A 9415-nucleotide genomic window follows, 5' to 3' on the forward strand; every position below is an offset into this window, starting at 1 on the left:
GAAAATTGTTATTATAAGCGAATTGAATCAAAGGCAAATATGTTCCCACGTACCTTCAAACTCGAGAATGCAATATCTTAACATATTCTCAAGTATCTGAATGATTCGCTCAGACTGACCATCTGCTTGCGGATGGAAAGCAGTGCTAAAATGTAATTTAGTACCTAGTGCATCTTGCAGTTTCTTCCAAAATTGTGATGTAAACCTCGGATCTCTATCTGAAACAATAGAAATAGGCACACCGTGTAATCTCACAATATGAGAAACATATAACATAGAAAGCTTTTCAAGCGAATAATCTGTACGAACCGGAACAAAGTGAGCTGATTTAGTCAATCTATCCATAATAACCCAGATTGCATCTTTCTTGCTCGGTGTCAACAGTAGACCAGATACAAAATCCATTGTGACTCTGTCCCACTTCCACTTAAGTATCATGATCGGTCGAAGCAACCCAGAAGGTACCTGATGCTCGGCTTTTATTTGCTGACAGACTAAACATTTCGAAACAAAGTCAGAAATATCTCCTTTTATACCTTGCCACTAATAAAGCTGTTTCAGATCATTATACATTTTCGTACTACCCAGGTGAACAGATAACCGACTGTTGTGAGCTTCATTCATAATCATTTGAATTAACTCTAGATTTCTTAGAACACAAATTCTATCTCGGAATCTCAAACAATCATCTTTATCAACTCTAAATTTTGAATCAGACTTTAAATCAAACTGAGCTCGTTTAGCTGAAATCTCATTATCAATCTTCTGAGCTTCGATAATTTGTTGCAAAAACAAAGGTCTTGCTTTTAATTCAGCTAAAACTGAACCATCATCAAACAGAACCAAATGAGCATTCATCATACACAGAGCAAATAATGATTCTCGACTCAAAGCATCAACAACAACATTTGCCTTGCCTAGATGATAATCTATCACAAGTTCATAGTCTTTTAGCAGTTCTAACCATCTTCTCTTTTGCAGATTCAGATCTTTCTGAATCATCAGATATTTCAAACTCTTATGATCAGAATACACATGACATTTCTCACTGAACAGGTAATGGAGCCAAATCTTTAGAGCAAACACAACAGCAGCTAACTCAAGATCATGTGTCGAATAATTCTTTTCATGCGGCTTTAACTGTCTTGAAGCATAAGTAATGACTTTACCCTCTTGCATCAAAACACATCCTTGAAGCATAAGTAACTCATTATTTGTATGTGACTTACTAAGCTTTATGCTTACCTCTTTTCCTTTCCATTTTGTTATAGTGCCACCAAAGTAGCTCGTGGATCATCGCTTTACGTCGGAGAAGCCAGTCACACTATCCCTGAAGCATTTGGTATAGCTAGTTTTATCATTTTGATTATGGCATGTATAGGAACTAGTCTTTTTGTAATGGTCGCATTGTTTTGGGCCAAATGAATGGCTTGTCATAGCTCTTTAGTCATTTTTTATAATGCCATGGATGGTGGCTAATATTGGTTATTGATAAGTGCAAATGATGATGATTTCATAGATGAGTAAATCGTATGACTAATCAAGTTCTAGTTAGATTGTTAAAGTGTAATGTGGTTGTATTAGATATCTTGTTGTGATTGAATTGGTTTTGTGTTGTCGTGTGAATTGGTGGTATGTATTGCTTTGTAGGTAGGTGTAAGTAAGGGTAGCAAAAAGACTTGGTATGATAGCCTATTTTTGTCCACACGGCTAGACATACGGGCGTGTGCCTAGGCCGTGTGTGACACAAGGTCAGCTCTATGGGCATGTTGTTCGACCATGTGTCCCCTCCACCTCGAATTTGCAAGTCAGTATGTATGGTAGTAAACAGACGGGTAGAGACACGACCATGTATCTCATCCGTGTGGAGGACACGGCCTTTGGCCACGGGCGTGTACCTTGGCCGTGTCCCTCTAATTTGTTGTTGACTTTAGAAACAGAATGTCAAGGTTTTTAAACATGGGCTTCAACACGAACGTGTCATGGCTGTGTGGGGAATACGGGCTGTAGACATAGACGTGTGCTCGACCGTGTGAAAACCCCTGTAGGTTCGAATTTGGAATTTAATTCACACGGGCCCAAGGCATGGGCGTGTCCCCTTATGCTTAAGCCGTGTGAACACACGGGCCTTTAGCACAGCCGGGTCAAAATAGCCACAAGGGTGTGCCATCTTTCCACATGGGCATGTGCCCCTATCTCAAGTTACATTCTTTTCAAAATCTTTAAAGATGTTTGGGTTAATCCCGGATAGTTTCCTAAGGATGATTTGGGCATTGTAGGCTCATATTGAGAATTTTTAGATTAAGAGCGAGAAGTTTCAAATTTGATCTAGTTTTTATAACTCAAAAAATGATCGTATGCATGCGTTTAGGTTAGGTAATGCCTCATGCCCAGTCCTAGCCTCGGACTCGGGTGAGGGGTGTTACAGACCCTGTTGGTCCTATTGCTACAGTGGTTAAAAATCCAACTTGTCCTGTGGTGAGCCTGCCACCTGTCTTCTCCAATAACTCACCGATTACTCTTGACAAGGATACACCTCTTTTTTTCCCTCGTATTTCTTTAATTGTACGTACTATTAAAGAAGCGTCGGTTGAAGGTAATGGAAGTTTGTTCTAGGGCACAGAGAACTGAACGCACAAGAGTACCCTTATGATCCTAATGACGTGGCCCTTAAATGGCAGACTTTTATGCTAGAGGCTATAAGGCTAAGCAACACATGAATACCCCAGCATTTAGCATGTCCTCTTTTCTATGATTCCTGTTTTCTGAGGCTAATATGATTAGATTGAAACATGAAGAAGGCCGTCAAAGAGAGCTCGTATAAACTAAGTTAGAGTTGGCAAAAGTTCGCAAGCTGTATCATAAGATGATAAAGAAAAATGAGGTAATCAATAAATAGAATAGGGATCTTACAAAACATTTGGCGGTCGCTAAGATTAAAATGTATGAGTTAGTGTACAAGCTAGTCACTAAGAGAGAGAGTAAAGAGGCCACACAGGCTAAGGCAAAAAAGGTCATTGTAGAACATGCGATCTTACAGGAGAAAATCATTAATGAGTGCCAGGACCAAGTGGAAAGCATTGTGTGGAAGCAGTCTGAGGCCCTAGAAGGGCTTAACAAGAAAATAGTTAAAACTGCTTTGAATTCTATTTCGAAGCTGAAAATGAACATACTGCTACACGCTCATGTCGCTGGTAGCCCCTTCGATGTTTGCAAAGTAGACCTTGATGCTTTCGATGGGGTGGATATGAACGAGTTGGGTTTTGATGTGTTATGTCCCTCGAGTGCCGCGTGAGACTCATTCGTGTCCACTTGGAAGAACTTTCTAGACTTCTACTTAAAAGAGAATCCAGCTGAGAATGAGGACTTGGTCCCTTTCACTAAAAACGATAACATTTCCCCTCCTGACAATACAAACGAAGGTGCTGATGGACAAGATAATGTATCATAGTTTCCTTATATTTTTTGTTGTTTTGAAAATTTGGGATTGAAGAAGTCTATTTTTGATAGTCTATTGACATTGTGTCTTTTGCAAGTTTATCACATTTATCGCATAGCTATATCGTTATTATAAAGCCTTTAAGTAAAAACCTTCAAAAATCACCAGCTATACTTGAAAAAATTTTGAAAGATAACCAACTGGGGATGTGAATCTATGAGTTTTTTTATACTTAAGAAAATTCTGAGAGATAACCAACTAGGGATGTGAATCCGTGAGCTGTTTTATACTTCCTTAAAATTTGAAAAAATAACACGGCTGGGAGTTTTTAACTTTCGCTAACTATGTTAGAGGCAGTAGTTTTTATCCTACAAGCCTTAATATGACAACTTGGAGCTTTGCTTTCACTAACTATGTTAAAGGCTATGGTTTTTTTATTCTATAAGTCTTAGTATGACAGCTGGGAGCTTTACTTTCGCTAACTATGTTGGAGGCTTCGATTTTTTATCTTACGATCCTTAGTATGATAGATGGGAGTTTTGCTCTTGCTAACTGTATTTGAGACTGTGGTTTTTTATACTGCGAGCCTTAGAATGACAATTGGGAGCTTTTCTTTCGCTAACTATGTTGGAGGTTACGAGTTTTTATCTTGCGAGCCTTAGTATGACAATTGGGAGCTTTGTTCTCACCAATTGTGTTGAAGGCTATAGTTTTTTATCCTACGAGCCTTAATATGATAATTAGGAGCTTTGCTCTCGCTAACCGTGATGGAGGCTGCGATTTTTTATCTTACGAGCCTTAGTATGACATAAATGTTGTTAGGGAAAGATTCTTCATTCACAGGGTAAGGATTTACACATACTATTTTTTTTAGATGTCGAGCATTCTAGGTTCGCGGTACAACCGTGCCCTCTATTCTCGCTAGCTTATATGCTCTATAACCTATTTTTTCTATAACTTTGTATGGTTTTTCCCAATTTGGGGCCATTTTTCCCTGTTGTGAAGCGGGTAAACTAGTTTTGGTATTTTTTAAGACAATATTACCTACTTAGAACTGCTTTTTTTTACCTTAGAATTGTAGTAGGGAGCTACTTATTGGGCGCGTGCTGCGTTTCTAATTTTAGATACATCTCTAAGTTCATCAATCAGGTCAAGACTTAACCTGTTGACCACCTAATTAGCTAGCCTGTTGGCCTCCTAATTAGCTTCCTCATTGAAGTGTTGTGTTTTGTGTGACCTCAAACCAATTTTTGTAAAGATTATAGCTTCTACACCGTAGACAAGCGAAAACATTGTTTCCTCTGTTGTGGATAGGGTAAAATTCGCAGGGCCCATAAAATTCCAAACAATTCTTCTAACTAAGCGTCTTTAGCCCCACCAACTTTTTTTTCTTAAGGGCTGTTGGTATTTTCTTGTTCATTACTTCCACTAGCCCGTTAATATGTGACATTTTCACTGAGCTTTGAGCTATGGCTATTTGAAAGTCAGTGCAAATTTTTTTGAACTTTCCTTGGAATTGTGACCATTTTCCGTAATAATCACACGAGGTATCATAAACCTACAAACAATTGAATTCCACAAAAAAGACTTCATCTATTTCTCTGTTACAGTTGTCAAAGCTTCAGCTTCAATCCTTTTGGTGAAGTAGTCCATAGCCACTACTATAAACTTTTTTTTGTGCCATGGCTATAGGAAACAGGCCAAGGATATCAACCCCCCAAGTTGCGAATGGCCAAGGGCCTGACAAGACTTGAATAGGCTCGGCTAGTTGTTGCTAGATTTTGGCATTTCTTTGGTAGGAATCACACATGTGAACTAACTGGTATGCATCTTTTTGGACTATAGGCCAGTAATACCTTTGCCTAAAAATTTTTTATGTAAGTAATCTACCCCCTAAGTGATCGCCACAAATCCCCTCGTAGATCTCACACAACATATTCAGCCTCAGGTGGTGATAGGCACCACAGCAATGGATGTGAAAATCCATTTCTATATAGTACACCTTCTTAGAGTGTAACACCGTAAACCCAGCCTAGAAGTTTAGGCTAAATTTTGGATGTTACATTGATCACCGAAGTGATCGTGGAAAAATTTTTACAAAACAAGTTATCACGTCAAACTGAAGCATTTAATCATTTAAAATCAGTTAGTAAAAATTGCAATAAGGTTTATTATAAATCCAAAATTAAATGAATAATAAAAACATGAAATAGAGCTTGTACCACATCTTTATAAAATCTTACAGTCCAAAAACTGAATAACAAATAGAAACTAAAAATACAAACTGGTAATTTATTTTTTTCACCGAAACTGTTCGAGACCACCACATCCGAGTCCAGCGTTAGAATTCAAAAATGTAACTGAAAAGGAACAACTAAGAGGGGGTGAGCTACTCGAGCTCAGTGTGAGTTCAAAACGTGACTAAAAATAATAAAAAAACAGAACATGATTCAATATCGAACAACTACAGATATATACAGAAGTAGAAGGTAATTTCGGGATCAATGTCCCAACGAAATGTAACATTTCAGATAAACACCATATTACACAGACAATCGGTCATACATGTTTTCCATCAGACAGAATACAGTCAGATAATCTAACACCCAGAATATTCAAACAGATGAGCATGAAATGCAATCAAGTAATAAAACCTACCTATCAAGCCAACACACCTCTCCGTCCCCTGATCACACCCCATAAGAGCTGATTAAGCTCGTCCAACAAAGACACACCACATAGGACCTCGAAAGGCCTATCCAACCCTACACACCAATTAAGTCATCCCGGGTTACCCAGCAACAATGACCCGCCACCCTGGGTTGCCCAGCAACGATGGCTTATTAATATTCAGTTAAACTGCCAAATCATTTAATGGTACGCAGCAAAGCTGACGCATGCAGTACAGTGCAATAAATTGCTATACGAGTACTTTACAGTAGAACTGCCAGATCATATCAGAATCAGACTCCCTTCTCTTCACAATCCCACCTAAACTTTATGCAAGTGTATGTATGTATACATTATCACAGGAAACAACGAGTACATCCACAAACAGTCAAACTGAAACAAATATGCACACACACCCAGATAACTGGGTTCTGAGTCAGACATCTCACGCAACAGTTACAAATATTACATAGGCTGCATCCTAAACAAAGTCTTAACTACCATTACTAAGGCTTAGTCAAGGGTCGGAACACACAGAACCACAAATAGGTCATAAATCAACATAATACAAAAATTCGCAAGGTAGGACCACATGGCCGTGTACCCCGGCCGTGTGGAATTGCCCAGGCCGTGTGAGGGTCTACACACCTATGTGGAGGCGACACATACCCGTATGAAAGCCCCACAAGCCCGTATGGAGGGGGCACATGCTCGTGTGAATAGCCCGTGTAACTCACTGTCCAAAAATGCTAGAAATTAAGAACAGATGAGTCACAGCCATGTGGAAATCTCAACACTCGTGTGGGTCACATGCCCGTGTGGCCAGGCCGTATGGTACCAAAATTCACCCAAAAACCCTAATTCCCAAACATACACGCCGGTGTGCCCAAGGGACATGGTTGTGTGAAAATCGACTAATTTCCCCAAATCTGCTACATGGCCGTGTGATACCTAACCTTTCCCGGAAACCCTAATTCCTAACTCCACACGGCTGTATGAATAAGCACATGCCCTTGTGATCCCCTATGTGGTCACAAAACCATTCTAAAACAGCCCAGAAAACATGAATTCTGACATCCAATGATCCTTAACCTCTAATAGTGCAGAAACACACCCTAACCAGTCAAATTTTTATGTAAAACTGCAACAATTGACACTTCAAATGATAATTTCAAAAACCCACAAACTACATCGAAATTTACAGAACCAAATCAGAATTTCGTCAATAACAAAAGGAAAAGTTTTTGAACCCACACCTAATTTGACGATGGAGGAGAGAAATTCTTTGAGATACGCCCAACGCAAACCATTTTTCAGAAAAAAAGAGCAAAAGAAAAAAGAAAGAAAACAAAGAAAGAGGAAAAAAAAATAAAAAAGAAACATTCAGCCAAAAAGAAAAATAAAAAATAACCCCCTAAAACAAAATAAAAATAAGATAACATCTTGACTTAAAACAAAACTAAATAAATAAATAAAAATTACTTCTACAAAACGCTCACAGAAAGATTCTAACTCAAAACCTTGAGGTATACTAACACTCACCAAACCACCAGACCAGCAGGCCTATTTTGACACTTAAACACGCAACTAATCACAATAGTACACCCTACACTCAGACCCTAACCACCATGACTCAAAACTTCTAACCCCCGAATTTGGGATGTTAATAGAGGGTGTACCTTCCAAATGTAAGATAAAATAAGTTGTCTTAATTCAGCTTGTAATCAGATAGGTTCGTGACATTCAAATATTCAAATCATATATTGGGAATTTAGAAAATATTTGTAATTTATAATGATGACATACCTGCTACTCAGCGTTGTAGTTTTTCGAGCTCCTTCTTGTATCGGTTGTCTGGTTCACCTTGGAGTGTGCAAATTATTGGTTTCATCCATGTCTTCTCCTAATCCATGCATAATACTTGTGGTAGTTTATAGCTCGGGGTCTCTCTATGCTCTAGTAGGATTTTCTCTTTTTGTTCAATGATAATAGAGGATGCTAATTTGGACAAAACGTCAGAATGCGTGTTGTCACTTATCAGGAGCTGCTTAATTTGAGTTTTGTCAAACCTGCAGACAACTGGGTTATCATTGTATGATATTTTTTCAGCACCGCTTCTTTTACATCGTATTTGTCATTCATTTGTTTTGCCACCAACTATGAATCTATATGGACAATCAGGTCATTTACTCTTAAATGGCGTCTTAATTGCAGTCCTGATACCAAGGCTTCATATTTAGCGATGTTATTGGATGTTTGGAACCCAAATGACAATTTATACTACCATTCGCTGCCATTGGGATTGATTATGAGGACTCCTACTCCCGACCTCATTTTGGCTCGAAACCATCGACATAAACTAGCCAATTTTTTGAATTATCAGTTGTATATATACTTTCTAGAGGTGGGTTAACCACTAAACGGCATGCAACAAGAAAAAAAAACAATTTTAGTATAAAATAAGGAGTAGATGGTGCTTTATCATAAAGGATAACATATAGAATTATTAGCATGTTATGTCTTATCATAAAGTATAGCTAATCAAATTGCTAACTTTCATCAATGTTTATACATCATACAATTTTTATAGGATATTTACTATCCAACATTTCAAGTTATAACCCACATTACCAGTTGCATTCTCAGTTCTTTCAAATGAGCACTCTACTATGAAGTCAGCTAGCACCTGCCCTTTTATTGTTGTTCGCAGGTCAAAGTCTATTCTGAATTTAGCAAGCTCAATACTCCACTTCGTTACCTTTCTTGAAGTGTCCGCCTCGGACAACAATTAGTGGGCTTAGAAGTACGGGAGCAATTTGTAAGCTCTAATTATGAAATAATATATACACTTTTCTATTTTTAACTATCTCAGTTTTTTTTTTGGAGTACCTTACTGGTTTAGTATACCAAAAATTAGTGGACACCCTCTGACTTAATCAGTACTGCTATGACTGCCTCTTTAAAGGTAGCCAAATACAAGTAGAGGGTTTCTCCTGCTTGGGGTGATTTCAAGAATGAATGAGAGGTGAGATATAGTTTCAATTCCTCGAAGGCTGTCTGACATTCTTCGGTCCATAAGAAGGAGGTCCTCAAAGCTTTAAAGAATGGAGGCACTTATCTGTCATCCTGGAAATGAATCTGTTAACCCTAAACCCTAAACCCTAAACCCTGCTAGTGAGGCACTATACGTCTTTTATGGTTTGTGTAGGGGGCATTTCCATAATGTCTTAGATCTTTTTCGGGTTCACCTCTATCCCTTATTCTAAAATCATAAACTCAGAAAACCAACCAGCTCCCACAGCAAAT

The sequence above is a fragment of the Gossypium hirsutum genome, chromosome A11, assembly GCF_007990345.1.
Source record: "Gossypium hirsutum isolate 1008001.06 chromosome A11, Gossypium_hirsutum_v2.1, whole genome shotgun sequence".
NCBI classification, from domain to species: domain Eukaryota; kingdom Viridiplantae; phylum Streptophyta; class Magnoliopsida; order Malvales; family Malvaceae; genus Gossypium; species Gossypium hirsutum.